This window comes from Chrysemys picta, chromosome 23 (genome assembly GCF_011386835.1).
Source record: "Chrysemys picta bellii isolate R12L10 chromosome 23, ASM1138683v2, whole genome shotgun sequence".
Lineage (NCBI taxonomy): Eukaryota > Metazoa > Chordata > Testudines > Emydidae > Chrysemys > Chrysemys picta.
This window is the reverse complement of record NC_088813.1, coordinates 2,425,066-2,444,875: the sequence shown is the minus strand read 5'-3', so window position 1 is coordinate 2,444,875 and position 19,810 is coordinate 2,425,066. Positions and strand designations below refer to the sequence as shown.

The 19,810-nt window shown below is 50.6% G+C and overlaps 1 long non-coding RNA gene across 2 annotated transcripts; it reads left to right on the top strand.

The window, feature by feature from the left end:
• Positions 1–1,256: 1,256 nt before the first annotated feature.
• Positions 1,257–19,270, top strand: LOC112059612 (uncharacterized). 2 transcript variants are annotated; one of them, XR_002888915.3, is made up of 3 exons: positions 1,257–1,360; positions 4,232–4,466; positions 18,662–19,270. It is a non-coding gene; the product is annotated as an uncharacterized LOC112059612 (long non-coding RNA). The 2 variants fall into 2 exon arrangements; XR_010594660.1 differs by lacking the exon at positions 18,662–19,270 and adding an exon at positions 9,480–10,095.
• Positions 19,271–19,810: the final 540 nt, after the last annotated feature.

Genomic DNA, 19,810 nt, shown 5'->3' with positions numbered 1-19,810 from the left:
CATAATGGGCAGCACTCTGGACTTGTTCTTAGACACCAATCTCCCACTTAGGGTTGCCAACCCTCCAGGATTGGCCTGGAGTCTCCAGGAATCGGCCTCGATCTCCCGGTGACTATTGAATTCGGGAGATTTTAATAGAATGTTTTTAAGAAAATGATATTAGGTCATGTTGGAATAAAAAATCTCCCAGAATAGCTTCAGTCAGATTTGGCAACCCTACTCCCACTCAGAGTAAATCTCTCTTTGTGTTTCTCTGCAGATTTCCTTTGGGGCCAAAACTTTCCCCTGCTGGATTGAACCCGACAGTGATTTCATGAGCAAGAGGAGTGTGGACAAAATACAATTTGCAGCTAAATCCAACCTAGCTGCCTGAGGTGTCAAAGATCAAACCGGGCACATGGCAAAACTCCCTGGGGAGCGGTCTCTGTGGGAAGGCTGAGAAACTTGCAAACAAAAATAACATTTACAGCTGCTAAGGCTCCATTTGGGGTGGGCACGATCCAGGTGCAACAGCAGAGTGATGTGTGGAGCCCCAGGATGGGGGGTGACGGGGGAGAGGATGGGAGGGCTGAGTATCAGGCGAGGGGCATTGGCAGAGCTATATGGGATAGTGGGGGGTGGCTGCACAGTAGGATGGGGCATTGGCAGAGCTGGGCTGGGGAGGGACGATGGGATGCTGCATGTCTGGACTGAGGTGCATTGACCGAGGAAATCTGGGACAGGAGAAGCACCGGGGATGTGGCAGGATAAGGCTGAGGTGTGTTGGCACAGCTGTGTGACAGGAAGCCTGGAGCCGTGCCCAGGAACGAGCAGGCAGGATCCTAGCAGGGGTAATGTGTTCCTATCCCACTGGCTGCTCTGAGACCTCACGCCGCCACTACCACATGGCTCAGCTCAGAGCAGAACTCTCTGCAGCAGGGACAGACCAGAGCAGGCATCTTGGAAACTAATCCCAGGATTCTCAGATTAGCTCACTTGGGCTTTGGCCCAAATCAGAGAATCGCCCCATCAGCAGAGGCTGCTGCCTGCTGCCCTGAATGAGCAGGCACCGGACACCAGCGAACTCGAGTCAGGCTGGGAAGTCAGAGCCCCTGTCTCACCAGACACCTTCTATTCTGTGGCTGATGAATGAAGCTGAAAGGAAGGACCCCTTCCCCCAGCCTGGCGCAGCCCCCTCACCAGCACCTCCTGCATGCACTCATATTATCTGTTTCAAGCACATTTTTATGCAAATGTTTTAAACATTCCTTTCAGAGGCACAATGCAGCCCAGACTAAGCCCCTGCATGGAAACGCACATTTCTCCTGCCTCAGCTGCTCCTCCAGACAAGCAGAAGTGTGGCTCCCGACAAAGGGATATGGTAATTCTGCGCCATCTGAGGGTTGGGGGAGGGAACCAGCCAGGGGCCAGAGTGCTTTTAATAACAGAAGAAAAGCAGGGTTCCTGGCACGGCCAGGAGTCAAGGAGGAGAAAGGCCCCACAGCTGGATCAAGGGAAGTCATGACAGGCAGCCGGAGCACCCATCACAACAAAGCACTGGCTCTGGGCTCTATGCTGAGATTCACTGCAGATGCGGGATTTGGGGGCTTTTCTGTATAAGCAGAGGGTTAAAGATGCTGCCTGAAATTTATTTATACTAAAAGAACATGAGCATGGCTGCAAAGTCAAGCACTCCAAAGTTAAGAAATGCCAGCATGAAGGTTGTCTGTGCAACCTTAATCCTGACCCCTTGTGCATATGCACTGCAGCTCCCTGGGGCCACGAGCAGGTTTCAGGGAGTCCGCCAAAATAAGCCAGAGAGCAGGGCTGGTGTTAGAGTCGCTGGGTCCCAGAGCAGAAAGCTGAAGCCTGAGCAACTGAGCTTTGAAGGGTCCCCTCTGGCTTGGGGCCCCTGGCAATTGCCCTGCCTGCTACCCCCTAACGCCTGCCCTGGCTTTTAATCTACTGGATATGCAGAAAACCAGTTGTGACACAGGTGGGCCGTGGAGTTTTTATAGCATGTTGGGGGGGGAGGGCTCAGAAGGAAGAAGGTTGAGAACCCCTGGTCCACTATATCCCCCTGCATTATGATACAGTCTTTAATTCATGGCCAGATACCATTTTTTCCACGTTCTCCGAGTGCCACCCCTTCAGGGACAGGCCTTGAGTCTGCGGCTCTCCTCATAGACTCATAGACTCTAAGGTCAGAAGGGACCATTATGATCATCTACTCTGACCTCCCACATGATGCGGGCCACAAAAGCTGACCCACCCACTCCTGGAAGAATTCTCTCCCTTGACTCAGCTGTTGAAGTCCCCAAATCATGATTTAAAGACTTCAAATCGCTGAGAATCCTCCAGCAAGCGACCCCTGCCCCATGCTGCGGAGGAAGGCGAAAAGCCTCCAGGGCCTCTGCCAATCTACCCTGGAGGAAAATTCCTTCCCGACCCCAAATATGGCGATCAGCTGAACCCCGAGCATGCGGGCAAAATTCTCTAGCCAGACCCTCTGGAAAAAGTTCTCTGTAGTAATTTTTAATATCCCATCATTGACCATTGTTACTAATTACCAGCGATGGCATGTTATTGACCTATTGACTAAAATCACTTTATCCCATCAAACCATCCCCTCCATAAACTTATCAAGCTTAATCTTAAAGCCAGAGAGGTCTTTCGCCCCCACTGTTTCCCTCGGAAGGCTGTTCCAAAACTTCACCCCTCTGATGGTTAGAAACCTTCGTCTAATTACAAGCCTAAACTTCCCGACGGCCAGTTTATATCCATTCGTTCTCGTGTCCACATTAGTACTGAGCTGAAATAATTCCTCTCCCTCTCTGGTATTTATCCCTCTGATATATTTAAAGAGAGCAATCATATCCCCCCTCAGCCTTCTTTTGGTTAAGGTAAACAAACCGAGCTCCTTGAGTCTTCTTTCATACGACAGATTTTCCATTCCTCGGATCATCTTAGTGGCCCTTTTCTGTACCCGTTCCAGTTTGATTTCATCCTTTTTAAACATGGGAGACCAGAACTGCACACAGTACTCCAAATGAGGTCTCACCAGTGCCTTGTATAACAGAACCAGCACCTCCTTATCCATACTAGAAATACCTCGCCTAATGCATCCCAAGACCGCATTAGCTTTTTTCACGGCCACATCACATTGCCGACTCATAGTCATCCTGCGATCAACCAGGACTCCGAGGTCCTTCTCCTCTTCCGTTACTTCCAACCGATGCGTCCCCAGCTTATAACTAAAATTCTTGTTAGTCATCCCTAAATGCATAACCTTACACTTCTCACTATTAAATTTCATCCTATTACTATTACTCCAGTTTACAAGGTCATCCAAATCTCCCTGCAGGATATCCCGATCCTTCTCCGAATTGGCAATACCTCCCAACTTTGTGTCATCGCAAACTTTATCAGCCCACTCCTACATTTGGTTCCGAGGTCAGTAATGAATAGATTAAATAAAATCGGAACCAAAACCGAACCTTGAGGAACTCCACTGGTAACCTCCCTCTCCTGGGGGAGAAGTTCACAATTCTCCACTCTTAGACTGAGCCCTGGGCTACTGTACCCTGTAGATCAATGTGCTCACGCCGCCAGTCCAACGGGCTTTGGCAATTGGCACCTGGTTCCCTTCAGGAGTCTGAGCAGTGGGGAATACAGTGATCACACACAACCTTCTTAAACCAAACTGTCATTTATCCTTAACACTAGGAACAAAGCAGTCAGAGAAACAGATTTTAAACAACAAAGACTCTCCAGGCATGTCTGTCTTACCTACAGCCCTGCCATCTGGTGGTGGTGGACCAGGCAACCCTGGCTTCTTTAGATACCCCAATAGGTCCTGGGCATCTGCCTGAACAGCTCCCCAACAATTGCTCTGACCTCAGGGGACAGAGAGTCCTTTTAGCCATTTGTAGGCCTTTTGACCTGCCAGGTCCCAGCATTGGCCCCACCTGGCAAAACAAGTTTTGTAACTGGGCCGAGCCTAAAGGCGGAATCTTCGCAGCTAATAGCTCAGCCATTGTCTCTTAACAACCCTGAAGTGTTTACTGGGGGAGCAGAGGAACTTATCTTGACCCATTCTTCATTCTTCCTGCTTCTTTTCCTTAGAGCCCAATATCAAATTAAACCACACAGTCAACAGAAAACATCCCAATAACCAGGTTGCATGCAGTATTCGTCAGCTATTACAGAACAGGCCTACATCCTTCACAATCACATACTATTTTTTCCACAGGACCCCTGCTTCATTCATGCACAGGATGCTCAGGAAATGAAGCAGGTGTAGTGAAGGAGGCTATTGTCCATAGGGCCCCTGCCTCATTTGTTGCGGAAACTGGAAGGTGAGTAGTGAATGAGGCAGCGAAGTGCAAGAAGAGAGAGGCTGATCTCAAAGTGGAGGCAGTCGAACGACACCCTGGAGAACTGGATTCTGGCCCTGCCTCTGCCCCACAGTTCCTACATGATAATTGGTAGGTCATTTAAACCCAGCTTTTTACATGTGGCCACAATTGTGTGTTCCTCATTTTCTGGGTGCCCAACTTGAGACCCTGGGGTCTGATTTCAAAAGTGCTGAGCACTCACTGCTGCACCAGACATCAATGGGAGCCGCGCTTTGAACATATGAAGTGCTATATAATCATAGAATCGAAGGACTGGAAGGGACCTTGAGAGGTCATCTAGTCCAGTCCCCTGCACTCATGGCAGGACTAAGTATTATCTAGATCATCCCTGACAGGTGTTTGTCTAACCTGTTCTTAAAAATCTCCAATGATGGAAAGTGAGGTTTTTTACCCACGAAAGCTTATGCCCAAATAAATCTGTTAGTCTTTAAGGTGTCACCGAACTCCTTGTTGTTCTTGTGGATTCAAACTAACATGGCTACCCCCTGATACTTGACTCCAATGATTGAGATTCCACAACCTCCCTAGGCAATTAACCACCCTGACAGGAAGTTTTTCCTAATGTCCAACCTAAACCACCGTTGCTGCAATTTAAACTCATTGCTTCTTGTCCTATCCTCAGAAGTTAAGAAGAACAATTTTTCTCCCTCCTCCTTGTAACACAATATTCCAGTTGAGGCTAATCAGTGCGGAGTAGAGCGGAAGAATCACTTCTTGTGTCTTGCTTACAACTGTTGCAAAAAAGGCGAACATCATTCTAGAATGTATAAGCAGGAGTGCTTATATATCCCAGAATGATGTTTGCTTTTTTTTGCAACTGTGTTACATTGTTGCCTCATATTTAGTTTGTGGTCCACTATGACCCCCAGTTCCTTTTCTGCCGTACTCCTTCCTAGACAGTCATTTCCCATTTTGTATGTGTGCATCTGATTGTTCCTTCCTAAGTGGAGTACTTTGCATTTGTCCTTATTGAATTTCATCCTATTTACTTCAGACCATTTCTCCAGTTTGTCCTGATTATTTTGAATTATAATCCTATCCCCCAAAGCACTTGCAACCCCTTCCAGCTTGGTATTGTTCACAAACTTTATCAGTGTATCTCTGTGCCATTATCTAAATCACTGATGAAGATATTGAACAGAACCCGACCCAGGACTGATCCCTGCGGGACCCCACTCGTTAGGCCCTTTCAGCATGTCTGTGAACCACTGATCAGTGGCGTAGCCAGGTTCTAAGTGCAGGGGGAGCAAACATAAAAAGGCGCCCCCCTTGGCTCCTCCTCTGGCCACACACCCCTTGGCTCCTCCTCCGGCCGCTCCGCGCCCCCACCCCTTGGCTGGCTCCTCCAGCCACACCGCACTGCGCTCCCGCCCCTTGGCTTCTCCGGCCACGCTGTGGCTATGCTGCGCTCCCCGGGAGTCCGGGGGGGGGGGGGGCGGGCGGACACTGCTCGCTTCTCCCCGGGGCTGCAGGGAGTGGAGCAGTGGGGTGGGCAGCAGCTGGCGAGATCCCCTCTCCCCGGCGGCTTCCTGCTTCCCTCAGCCCAGCATTAGCAAGGACTCCGCCCCTTGCTAATGCTGGGCTGAGGGAAGCAGGAAGCTGCCGGGGAGAGGGGATCTGTCCACCAGCTGCGAAGCGCTCGGCCACCGCGCCTGCCGCCCCCCCCCAATGGCTCCTCCGAGTCTGGCCTGCCCCCCCCTTGCCTGCAGGAGCCCAGTGCTGGCCCGGCAGGAGCCGCTTTTGAAAAATGTGCTGAGGGGAAGTGGCTGCTTCCCCTGAACCCCCCTAGCTACGCTCCTGCCACTGATAACTACTCTCTGGGAACAGCAGCAGAGTCCTGTGGCACCTTATAGACTAACAGACGTATTGGAGCATGAGCTTTCGTGGGTGAATCCCCACTTCTTCGGATCCATCCTCCTATACGTCTGTTAGTCTATAAGGTGCCACAGGACTCTTTGCTGCCTTTACAGATCCAGACTAACGTGGCTACCCCTTTGATCTCTGGGAACAGTTTTCCAACCAGTAATGCACCCACCTTATAGTAGCTCCATCTAGGTTGCATTTCCCTAGTTTGTTTAAGAGAAGGTCATGCGAGACAGTATTAAAAGCTTTACTAAAGTCAAGATATATCACATCGACCGCTTCCTCCCTATCCACAAGGCTTGTTACTCTATCAAAAAAACCTATCAGATTGGTTTGACATGATTTCTTCTTGACAGGTCCATGCTGACTTATTATCTTCTAGATGTTTGCAAATTGATTGCTTTATTATTTGGTCCATTATCAGAAGTTAAGCTGAGTGGTCTGTAATTCACCTTTTTATAGATGGGCACTACATTTGCCCTTTTCCAGTCCTCTGGAATGTCTCTGGTCTTCCATGACTTTTCAAAGATAATTGCTAATGGCTCAGATATCTCCTCAGTCAGCTCCTTGAGTATTCTAGTAATAATAATAATACTAATAATGCTGACGGCTCTGAAAAACCTGGCATCTCAGACTGAATACCCACAGTTAGTGGGTACTTTTGGCCTTACTCTCTGTGCCCCAGCTCCCCAGTTGTGCAATGGGGATGAGTGTGCCCCGCATCACACCCCTCCCACCCAGGCACAGCCAGAGTGTGCCCCACATCACACCCCTCCCACCCAGCACAGCCAGAGTGTGCCCCGCATCACACCCCTCCCACCCAGCACAGCCAGAGCGTACCCTGCATCACACCCCTCCCACCCAGCACAGCCAGAGCATGCCCCACATCACACCCCTCCCACCCAGCACAGCCAAAGTGTGCCCTGCATCACACCCCTCCCACCCAGCCACAGCCAGAGTGTGCCCCGCATCACACCCCTCCCACCCAGCACAGCCAGAGTGTGCCCTGCATCACACCGCTCCCACCCAGCCCGCATCACACCCCTCCCACCCAGCACAGCCAGAGTGTGCCCCGCATCACACCCATCCCACCCAGCACAGCCAGAGTGTACCCCGCATCACACCCCTCCCACCCAGCCACAGCCAGAGCGTACCCCGCATCACACCCCTCCCACCCAGCCACAGCCAGAGCGTACCCTGCATCACACCCCTCCCACACAGCACAGCCAGAGTGTGCCCTGCATCACACCCCTCCCACCCAGCACAGCCAGAGTGTGCCCCGCATCACACCCCTCCCATCCAGCACAGCCAGAGTGTGCCCCGCATCACACCCCTCCCACCCAGCACAGCCAGAGCATGCCCCACATCACACCCCTCCCACCCAGCCACAGCCAGAGCGTACCCTGCATCACACCCCTCCCACCCAGCCACAGCCAGAGTGTGCCCCGCATCACACCCCGCCCACCCAGCACAGCCAGAGTGTGCCCCGCATCACACCCATCCCACCCAGCACAGCCAGAGCGTACCCTGCATCACACCCCTCCCACCCAGACAGACCCGTAGAGTACTCTGTAGTGCACACCTCTATGGTATGTCCACACTGCAGCTGGGCCTGAGCCTCGCAGCCTGGGTAGACAGACTGGCACAGCACACTAACACTGCAATGTGGACACTGTGGCACCAGTGGAGCTTTGCTAGCCACCTGTGCTTGGAGCTGGGGGTGGGGTGGGTGTGAGCTCAGGCGCCTAGCTCCAGCCTCTGCCCATGCTGCAACAGCCACACCACGATTTTAACGCGCCACTAGCACAGGTCTGTGAACCTGGGCTGCTAGACCCATTCCCAGCAGCACTGTCGACGTACCTCTGGAGTCTATCTCACCGCACCCTGCCCCACCCAGCACTCCACACACACACACACAGCGTACTGAGCATGTATGACACCCCTGTAGTTCCACGAGAGGCCGTGCTGCCGCATGGATGTGAGAGCAGCACTTGGCTTTGGCTTCCCAGTGGTCTCAGACCAAAGAGCATTTTAATGGCATTATGGGTCTGAAATCCTGCGTGGCTGGATGATACCTTGGGGCTTGTCTTCACATGAAGATCAATCTGGAGTCAAGGAGGATGTGAACTGAAAGTAGATTAACTATACATGCTTCGCTCCAGGTGTGGACATTGTCACTCTGGAATATGAGTGCTTAATTCTGAATTGGCTTAATCCACAGTAAAGTGGAATAGTTAGAATAGCTATTCTGAAGTAACTTCCCATGTAGACAAACCTTACGCTGTAAATTGTGCTAACCCAGAAACTCTGAAGCCCACCCCAAACTATGGGGATGTACAAGGCAGGAGCACCACATCCGCATCCATCCATCTTATCATTGCTAGAAAAGGTTTATTTCCACCTCCAAGGCAGGGGAGAGAATGTAGACCCCGTCCACTGCCAATCCCCACCCAAGCCTTGCGCCCAGCGTCCTCACTAGCTCCGGGCACGCCAACAACCCCCTAATCCAACAGGAATCTGCAGCGGGGCAGGGCCCTGCTCCCCTCACCTCCACCCAGGCCTCTCCTCGCTGCTAGTGCAGCCTGCTGGGACTCAACTCCCTGAAGTCCGGGTGCAGTTCAGAGCAGCCCCCAAGGGGCACTGTGGATGATCAGCTAGGCTAGGTGGGGGCTAGGGCAGTGAGTTGGGCCCCAGAGGGGGAGGTTGCCATGGAGGGGCAAGGGGCAGTGTTGAGGTGCAGCGGGGTGGGATGGCTGTTTGCCCTGCTTTATGGTACCTGGATTGGGGTGTCAGAGCAGAGCATGTTGCTGGGGATCACAAATGATATGAACCCTGGAGTCTATCCTGGCAGCTCCAGACACTGCGAGCTGAGCTGAGCTCTAAAAATAAGCTTCACGATTGCAAATTACCCTTCTCCCTCATCCCCACTAAATGTTTTCCTTTCTGATGAGCTCTTCCAGGCTGAGCCCAGGGCCACAGCCCGCCCAGCATGCTGCCAACTGCGCACAGGCTAACCCCAAGCTAAGCTGAGCTGGGCTTTGGTTCAGTTCAGCTGCTCTGCCATGGAATGTGGCTTTACAACAAACAGTTATGAGAATTGCCAGTGACAATAACAGATGGCAAATGTTTGAGTCATGGCAACATGGGAAGCAAATCCAACAAGAGATTTTTTTCAAGTCAGATAGTCTTTCTAATGCCACTTGTCCTCTGCATCTCCAGGGCTGGACCTGCCGGACACTACCCATTTCGCACCCCCTGTCCACAGCCACTCCGGGCCGCTCCAGCTAGAGCTGTGCCAGCATGTCTTTCCAGACGGCCAATTGGGCAGCGGTTATCTTGTCACCTAGTTTCATGAACCAGTGGAAGGAATGAAGCTGAGTGATTCCGGTGCTGCCCCCAGAAGATACTAGCTCCAACATGTTACCAATGCAGGGTGACCACCACCACAGAAGCAGGAACACCAGAGCAGCTCTGCTGCAAGGGGGTGGGGCTGGATTCGGACATTCCCATGAGGGGTGAACCTCCTGCTCAGTGCAGCACCTGCTCCAAAGGGACACGCCACAGCCCCCCACGGAGGAGACAGGTTAGGCAGCCTCTCCTCGCCTCTTCTCTCCATCTGGACATCTCCACAGTGCTCAGTCAGCTACCCAGCCTGGGCACTGGGGGTGGAGTGTGTCCCTGAGTCAGGCCCCATCAGTTCTCAGTGCTACCAGCAGCCACTGTGCAAATCCACCCTGCTCTTACTTGGCATTCAGTTCTCTTTTGTCAGATGAGCAAAAGTCCCTGGTCACTGCTGGACTCCAGCCACCTAGGAATGCCAGCCAGTTCAGATATATTCAGCTAGGCATCACCCTCCCATCTACAAAAACAACAAAGAGTCTGGTGGCACCTTAAAGACTAACAGATTTATTTGGGCATAAGCTTTCGTGAGTAAAAACCTCACTTCTTCGGATGCAGAAGTGAGGTTTTTACTCACGAAAGCTTATGCCCAAATAAATCTGTTAGTCTTTAAGGTGCCACCAGACTCTTTGTTGTTTTTGTAGATACAGACTAACACGGCTACCCCCTGATACCTCCCATCTAGCGGGCCCTTTCCACAACTCAAACATGGCTGACGGGATTTTGCTCCAACTTTCCAGAAAATTTAATCTCTGAGCTGAGGCCAAGAAAGGAAAATTTCAGCTCCAACAAAGGGAGATTCAGCAATTTATAATCAGTGGTTTGAACTACAGATTTACTGAGGCTATATGGGTTGAGTGGTCATGCCCACTAGAATAGATGCCAAATCTATGTTAATGGAACCATAGGCGCTGAGTTTTTCTTTTCCCTGGAAGTGTCCCATCCCCGTTGTGCCCCAAAGCCCCATCCTCGCTCCACCTCAGCCCGTCCCCACTCTGCTCCCTCCCCAAGGCCCTCGCCCACTTGTTGCTCTCTGCCCTCCCCCAAGCATCTCCCCCATCTGCCAAACAGCTGTTTGGTGGTGCCTCCAATCAGCTAATCGGGGGTGCCTCCAATCAGTTGATTAGGGTGCCACCCAAACAGCTGTGGCTGGAGGGTGCTGAGCACCCACTATTTTTTTCCGTGGGTGCTCCAGCCCCTGAGCATCCATGGAGTCGGCACCTGTGAATGGAACCCTTCTGCCAGCTGGAGCCGACAGCAACAAGGGCCGGGTTCGATATCTAGGGGTTCCTCTTAACAATACAAAACAGAACCAGCTCAAGCCCCGCCCTGTAACCTGGGAAAATTACACACCAGTCTGGGCTCCTCTAGGAGGCAATGCTTCCCCTCTCTCAAGCACTGAGTCTGTGTGTAGCAAAGAAAACTTCTACTAAAAGGGCAAAGGAACCCAGCACTAACTGGGAAAACACCACAACCATGATTCAAAAGCATGTAACCATGAGCAAACACCCACCCCAGAGCACGCTGGGCAATGTCCTTTGCCTTGGTTTCTCACCTTCCGGTGTGAAAATCTCCTTTTCCCTTTATGTCGCTTTTCCTGGTGAGGGTCGCAGTGGCAGCATGGAGATCTCCCATTTCAGCTCCTCCTGGGGGATCCCCAGAGTTCCCAGGCCAGCCAGGAGATATAATCCCTCCAGCGTGTCCTGGGTCAGCCTCGGGGCCTCCTCCCAGTTATTTTTATTTAGCGTGTGCATAGTCGTCTAGCCAAGCGATGGCATCTGCAATGGTGTGATGCAGTTCTTCTAGGCCACCGCTGAACCTAGTCAGCAGCATTCATCGACAATGTGCGTCATCATCTATGTTGTGCCGCAGCTGCACAAAGGGCTGTCACGATGGCCCAGCGATACTTGCTGGCTGCACAGAGACCTTGCCCGGTCCAGAACCTGTTCAACAGGGACCACTGGCGACGGGGCAGGTCAAAACCAGGCAGGCAGATTGTGGGGTCAGCGACGAGGGACTGGTTGGGGATTATAACAGAGTGTTTCCGCCCTAACATCCTGGAGTGGTGGATGAGACCATAGTGGGCAACGTGACGGCAAATGTGCAGCTGGTGATTTTAAAAGGTCATTGTGCAGCGGCTGGCTTGGGTTGGCGCGTACTTTCTCCAGTCACTTGCCAGTGGCAACCTCTCATCTGATATGAGGAGGAGCGATATTGCTCAGAACTGGAGCCATGGGAGTGGAGTCGGATGCAGGGTGCCGGAGATGATACGCAGGGTGGCATGTAACTGCGTATCCACTGCTTTGGTGTGTGATGATCGACTCCAAACTGGTGCGCAGGACTCCGCCACTGAATGCGAGGTGGCAAGAGCTAACGTCTGCAAAGTTGGAGCACAAGCACCCATGACAAACCTGCCAGTTTGCTAAGCAGATTGTTGCGCATGTTAACTTTAGCTGCTGTCGTCTTCAGGTGGAGTGTGCTGTCTAAGGTCACACCTAGACAGACCGGTTCTACTTCATGCTTCACCTTCTGACCATTCAGATAAACATTCAGTTCTCGGGCTGCCCTGGCATGGTGAAGATGGAACAAACTGGACACTGTTTTTATGACGCTTGGCTGGAGGTGCCAAGTCTTACAGTAGTCAGCTAACTTTACCATGTCCCAGTTTATGGTGGCATCAAGGTCGTGAAACGTCCAGGCCTGGATACCGCAACAGATGTCATCTGCGTAAATGAACTTTCACAACTCCATTGTTGGCAGGTCATTGATGTAAAGGTTGAACAGGGTTGGAGAAAGCACAGGGTTACCCCACGGCTCTCCAAGCACTTGTCTTCTCCACCATATGGACTCTGAACTGCCTATCGCAGAGGAACAGTTCAACAATGCCTGTGACCCAAGGTAGCAGGCCTTCATGAGCAGGCCAGTGTGCCATACCATATTGTACGCCGCTGTTAGATCGATGAAAACAGAGCCTGTTTTCAAGTTTCTCTGGAAGCCATTTTCAATATATGTGGTCAGCGCAAGTACTTGCTCACATGTGCTCCGGCCTCGGCAAAAGCCGGCTTGGTCAGGACTCAAAATTTTCTCCAAGTCGGGTAATATGCGCTGTAGGACCAAGCGCTCCAGTGCCTTGAAGCACACCAAAAATAATGATATAGGACGATAGGTTGATCCTTGACTTGGGTCCTTACCAGTCTTTAGGAGGGCAATGACTTTTGTGGTGTGCCATATCTTTGGTAGCCTCCCTTCACCGATGACCCTAGTGAAGAATTTCACAAGTCAAAGCTGAGCACGGGGGCCAAGGTTTTTCAGGAATTCTGGAGATATGGTGTCATAGCCCGCAGCTGTTCCACACTTGATGCTACTCAGTGTCTGTTCCAGCTCTGTTACAGTGAATGGTTCTGGGCAGCTGGTATTGTCACCATACTCTTCTCCAGCACTTCCCTGTATATTTCCCGGTCGGCCTTTCAGAAGTTCCCCACTTCTTTTTTGGAAGTCTTAACAACTGAGAACTGTAGACCTCCCAATGGGATGTGCCCAGTAGAGTTTCAACAGAAGCCTCCCGGGGGCATCCTTATCAGTTGCTGGAACCACCTCTACTGGCTCCTCTCAATCTGGAGAAGGCTCTACTCCGAGGCCTTCCCATATAGCCGAGCTCCTCACCCTATCTCGGAAAGTCAGCCCAGCCACCCTGCGGTGAAACCTCATTTCCACAACTTGTACCCGCGATCTCGTCCTTTCAAAGTTCATGACCGTAGGTGAGGAAGGGGATGTAGAGCGGCCTGTAAACTGAGAACTTTGTCCGAGAACTCAGCTCCTGCTTCATCACCACAGATTGGTACAGCAAATCCGCCGGTTGATCTCACGCTTCCGCTTGCCATCGCTCGTGAACAAAACCCCTAGATACTTCAACTCATCCAATAAGGGCAGCTGCTCCCCCTTCACTTGGAGAAAGCAATCCACTTTCTTCCGGACCCAGACCTCTGATTTGGAGGTGCTGATTCTCATCCCAGCCACTTCACACTCAGCAGCAAAACGTTCAAGTGCACATCGGAGATTGCAGTCTGAAGAAGCAAGAAGGACATCATCTGCAAACAGCAGAGATGCCACCTCTGAGTCCCTGTACTGGATGCACTCCACAGCTTGGCTGCGCCTTGATAGCCTGTCCATGAAAATCATGATCAGGAGTGGGGACAAGACACACCATTGGTGGAGTCCAACGCCAACCTAGAATAAACTTGACATAATGCCAAGAATACAAACACAACTCTTACTTCGAAAATAGAGAGACTGGATAGCATGCAAAAGCAGCATCACACCTCATACTCCCACAGCACTTCCCACAAGACATCTCAGGGACTATGGTCATATGCCTTCTCCAGGTCTACAAAACAAAGGTAGACTGGTTTAGCAAACTCCCACAACCCCTCAAATATCTGTGAGACAGCACAGAGCTGGTCCGTCATTCCATGGCCGGGACAGTGTTCCTCCTGAATCCGAGGTTCAACTAGCGAGCGTAACCTTCTCTTCAGCACCCTGGCATAAGCTTTGCCAGGGAGGCTGAGGCGTGTGATCCCCCTATAGCTGGAACACACTCTCTGAGATTGGGAGATTGGGACCACCACATCAGTTTGCCAGTCCAGAGGTGCTGCACCCACCTTCCATGTTAATCACAACACCCCAACATTGTCCAGTGCTTTCAACATCTCCAGTGAATCTCATCCACCCCTGCTGCCTGACCACTACAAAGGTACTTCACAGTCATAGCGATCTCAACAACAGAAATAGATCTGATCTCACTGGAGGCTTCTGGCTCTGCCTTCTGAAAGGAGGGTGTGTCCACCAGGTTGAGGAGTCCTGGACTCTTTGCCCCCTCATATTAGCTTCCCAGGGGATCCTGCCCATCAGTTCCCTAAGGGAGTCAAAGTCTGCTTTTCTGAAGTCCAGGGTCCGTATTTTGCAACCATCCTTTCTTCCTTTTGTCAGGATCCTGAACTCAACCATCTCATAGTCACTGCTGCCTAGGTTGCCACCCACTTCTACTTCCCCTACCAATTCTTCCCTGTTTGTAAGCAGCAGGTCAAGAGGAGTACGGCCCCTAGTTGGTTCCTCCAGCACTTGCACTAGGAAGTTGTCCCCAACACTCTCCAAAAACTTCCTGGATTGTCTGTGCACCGCTGTATTGCTCTCCCAGCAGATGTCAGGGTGATTGGAGTTCCCCATTAGAACCAGGGCCTGTGATCTGGAAACTTCAGTTAATTGTCTGAAAAAAGCCTCATCTACCTCATCCTTCTGATCCAGTGGTCTATAGCACATGCCCACCACGACATCACTGTTGTTGCTCTCACCTCTAAACTTAACCTGAAGACTCTCAACAGGCTTTTCTCCAGTTTCAAACTGGAGCTCTGAGCAATCATACTGCTCTCTTACATACAATGCAACTCCTCCACCTTTTCCTCCCATACCTGTCCTTCCTGAACAGTTTATACCCATACATGACAGTACTTCAGTCATGTGAACTGCATGTGAACAGTCATGTGAAGTTTCTGTTATTCCAATCATGTCATAGTTCCTTGATTGTGCCAGGACTTCCAATTCTTCCTGCTTGTTTCCCCGGCTTCTTGCATTCGTTTACATGCACCTAAGATAACTAACCGATTGCCCTACTTTCTCAGCTTGAATCAGGAGGCTTAGAGGGAACTCAGTTCTTGGGAGCAGATCAGGGAGGCCGTTCCTCCCAATCACTCCCCTCCAGATATCTCCATGGTTCCCCATGTGGGTGATGAAGTCCCCCAGTAGACCTGAAGAATTGGTAGGTGGCACGCTATCGAGCACGGATCCCACCGTCTCCAGAAAGATCAAGTTATCTGAACTGCTATTAGGTGCACAGGCACAAACAACAGTCAGGTTTTCCTCTCTGAGATCCAGAGTCTCATTGGGTGACCTTCTCATCTACCGGGACAAACTCCAACTGCACAGTCCCCAGCCAGGGGCTTGTGAGTATACCCACACCCACCTGGGGCCTCTCACGGGGGGAATCTCCTGAGTAGGAAAGAGACCACCCTCGGTCGAGAAGTTTGTTTCCAGACCCAATGCTATTTGTGGGGGTGAGGCCGACCCTATCTAGTTAGTACCTTTCCACCTCTTCCACCAGGTCTGGCTCCTTCCCCGGCAGCGAGGTGACATTCCACATCCCTAAAGCCATTGGTCCGTCCCTCCTGCTGCCATTCCGGCTTTGCACCCGATCCTTGCTCTTTGCTTTGCAGGTGGTGAGCCCATGGGGTGGGTCCACAACGCCTTTTCGGGCTGGGCCCGGCTGGGTTACATGGGTGACCCGGCCACCAGACACTCTCCTAATACCACCCCCAGGCCTGGCTCCAGGGCTGGGTCCTGGTATCCTTAATCCGGGTGAGGTTCACGTAGTCATTTTGGGGCTTCATGAGGGTCTTGGAGTGGATCATTTTTAGTCTGGAACTTCCCCCTAGACCTGTTCACCTAGGGTGGCCCTACCAGGAGCACTGGGCTCCAGATGACATAGCCCTGGGGTTCACTGGAACACAAGCCCCTCAATCACAACAAGGTAATGATCCTCGGAGGGGATCCTCAGAGTGTGAAAATCTTACAGACAAATGTTCCTTTATCACTCCACTCCCCTCTCCCTGCACTGCACCCCACTCACAGTTGCTGTTCTTGGTCAGTGAAGACCTGAGCTCATAGGTGCATTCACGTGAGTTCATCTCCCACCCTGGGGGGAACACTGAGCAACCCCTCCACTGCTATGTCCACCACTTTGAATGCCTCACAGTTGCTGTAATTCACTCTGCCGCCACCCCCACTATCTTCACTGCTAGTGAAGGCTGTACAGCCTCTTTGACTACAGCACTGTCCCAGAGTGGATCGCTTGGTAAACTGGGTGCAAAGAAACAAAATACTTTTCAAAATGATTATAAAGGATGCAGGCCGTACTTACATGATGGGGGATTCTACCCTGGGAAGCATTGCCTCTGAAAAGGACTTGGGGGTCACGATGGATAATCAGCTGACCATGAGCAATGCTATGGCCAAAATGACTAATGTGATCCTTGGATTTATAAATAGGGGACACTCAAGTAGGCATAAGGAGATTATTTTACCTCTGTATTTGGCATTGGTGCAACTGCTACTGGAATATTGTGTCTAGTTCTGGTGTCCACAATGCAAGAGGCTGTTGATAATTTGGAGAGGGTACAGAGAAAAGCCATGAGAATGATTAAAGTATTAGAAAACATCTCTTTTTGTGATAGACAAAGGAGCTCAATCTATTTAGCTTAAGACATATAAGGTTAAGGGTTGATTTGATTATAGTCAACAAGTACCTTCATGGGGAACAAATACTGGATAACTGAGGCTCTTCAGTCTAGCAGAGAAAACTATAACAAGATCCAACAGAAGTTGAAGCTAGGCAAATTCAGACTTGAAATACAGCACAAATGTTTAACAGTGAGAGCAATTAACCATTGGAACAACTCACCAGTGGTTATGGTGGATTCTGCATCACTGGCAATTTTTAAATCAAGAGTCTATTCTTTTCTATATAGGTTTTTATACCACAGTCATCATCATCGCCTTCCTGGGGTGCATTAAGCAAATGACTACCCATCTGTCATGTGTTGTTTGTTCTCTCATCCTATCCCCAGAGGGAGAAGCGTGTGCCGTGGAGTGTCTTGGCTAAAAGGGTGGGGTTTTTTTCTTTTTAAAATTAAATAAATATCCCCATTGCGCCGTGTTTATATGAGAGACGGCAGGTCAAAAAAATGTGCCTTGCACTTGCAGTGGAAAATGGTGGGATTTGTGCTGGTCCTTAGTTCCTCCAGGTGCAGGCACAGCTACAGACCAGCCACAGGAACATGGACATCTATGAGCAGTCTGAATGGGGGATGCAGGAGCAGGAGTGTGACAGGGCCCAGCAGCAGTGCTCTGTGAAAGTGAAGGAACTGTGGCAGGTGTATCAGAAGTCCAGGGAGGCCGACAGTTAATCTGGTGCCAAGCCATAGACTTGCCATTGTTACAAAGAGCAACATACCATACATGGGGGGGACCCAACCATCACCCTGCACACCACCATGGCTACCTCCAAGGAGCCCAAGCCACAGGCCCCTGGCATGGACAGTGAGGAGGAGGTGGAGGAGGAAGAGGAGGAGGATGGGGCATGTGACTGGAGGTGTCCAGCTATGGTGCGAGCCAGGATCTATTTGAGACTCCACCTCAATCCAGTCAGTCTCAGCAGTCTAGCACAGGCGATTCCAGTGCAGGGGAAGGTAAGTGTGTAAATGTATTTCCCATTATCTTTGAAAATTCAACTTAACAGGAAACAGCAATCTTTAATTTACTTCTACTAGACGAGTAAACAAACGAAGAGAGGTAGAGTTGCTTTTCATTCGCCCTGTAGAGTTAAGCATGGGGGGGGGGGCATGAGGAGCAGCTTGTTTGTTTATGTGCCCAGGGATGTCCCTTGAATCCTCCTGAGACAGCTTGATAAAACTTCCATGGCGGTACACTGCAATCCTCTGCCAAAGGTTTCCAGGCATGGCAGTCTTATTGCTTCCTCCATGGTAGGACACTTTCTCATGCCAGTCAGCAATAACTTCAGCAGGCACCATTGCAGTACACAGGCTAGCAGCATATAGGCCTGGGCGGCTTTGGGATGACAGCAGCAGCTGTGCTCTCTGTGCCTTTGTCACCCTCAGGAGTCCCCCCCCACACACCTTCATAGAAAAGGGTGCCAGGATTCAGTGCTATTGCCCTATACTCATAGCTTCATGCAACTGAGCAATTCCCTCTTCATCTCCCTCACCACTGGCAAGCCGTACTCACCATAGCTGGAGCTCTGAGTGGTGCAGTGCACAAGAGCTCTGAGGCAGAAGTATCAATCCGCATGTCTTGTTTAAAACTTTAGGGGAGCAAGGGAAAGGAGTTCAGAATCTTAACTTTTGCTTTTTGTTGTACCTCTGTGTTATCTGTAGCTGCTGCCGCCATTGCGGCTTTGAGGCAGTCCCCCTCCACACCCATGGAACCAGATAAGAAGGAGAATGAAGAGGACTCTGGGTGACATGTTCAGGGAGATCCTGCAAGCCAGTGCTGCATCAAACCACGAACAGAGGTTCACCTGGAGGGTGAACACTGCAGACAGCCTGGAGAAAGAAAGAGTGGACAGGAGAAAGACCCAGGAGTCCCTGCCAGAAAAGGAGAGGGAGATGCACCAGGACATCATGGAGCTTCTCTGGCCACAAACACAGTTGCTGCAGACTCTTGTGGACCTACAGGTTCAACAATCCCAGGCTCACCTCCCTGTGCAATCCATGGAGATCTCCATTGCAGCACCTCCCTCCTCCCCTTCTCAATATTGCACATGGTATCAAAGGCTGAAGCCGAGCCACTGCCATCCTGGGGGACATTAAGGACAGCCACAGCTTCACATACACTGACCTGGGAAAGCCATGGTTCGTGTATGTGTAACTAAAATGGACATGAATGTTCTTTCCCCTTCAGACGTTCTGTTCTATTAATTTATTAATTTTTTAAATGTATTTGCTTTAAAAGTGCACAGATTTTTCTTTTCACTGATTTTGTTACTGAATAAAATGCTACTCTTTGAAATATAATTAATTTTATTCGTTCACAACATATGCTGCAGAGTGCCTAGCAGTTCTGAAAGCACCAACTTACTTGTTATTGTATAGTGTGACACACAGATTCAGTGACAAACACAGTGTAATACTCATAAATGTACAGCAAGCAATGCAAAATTAATAGATGCATTGGCTGTGTTATAGCATAGATATACACCAAGCACCACACAATTCCTAACCAGCCAGAAACAGCAAGGCCAGGTAAAGCACAGTACATCACAATGATTAATGTTGCTCACTGTTAAAGTGCACTTTCAAAGCCAGCCTGAACTATATAACCCTTGTGTTTGGCTGTTCACAGTCAGCAGACAGCCCTTCCACACTAGTGGCAAATTTTTGTCCCCTTGCTTCACAGATATTATGCAGGACACAGCAGGCAGCTATAACCACTGGGGTATTTTCCTCACTGAGAGCCAATCTTGTGAGTAAACAACACCAGCATCCCTTCAATCTACCAAAAACACATTCAACTGTCACTCTGCA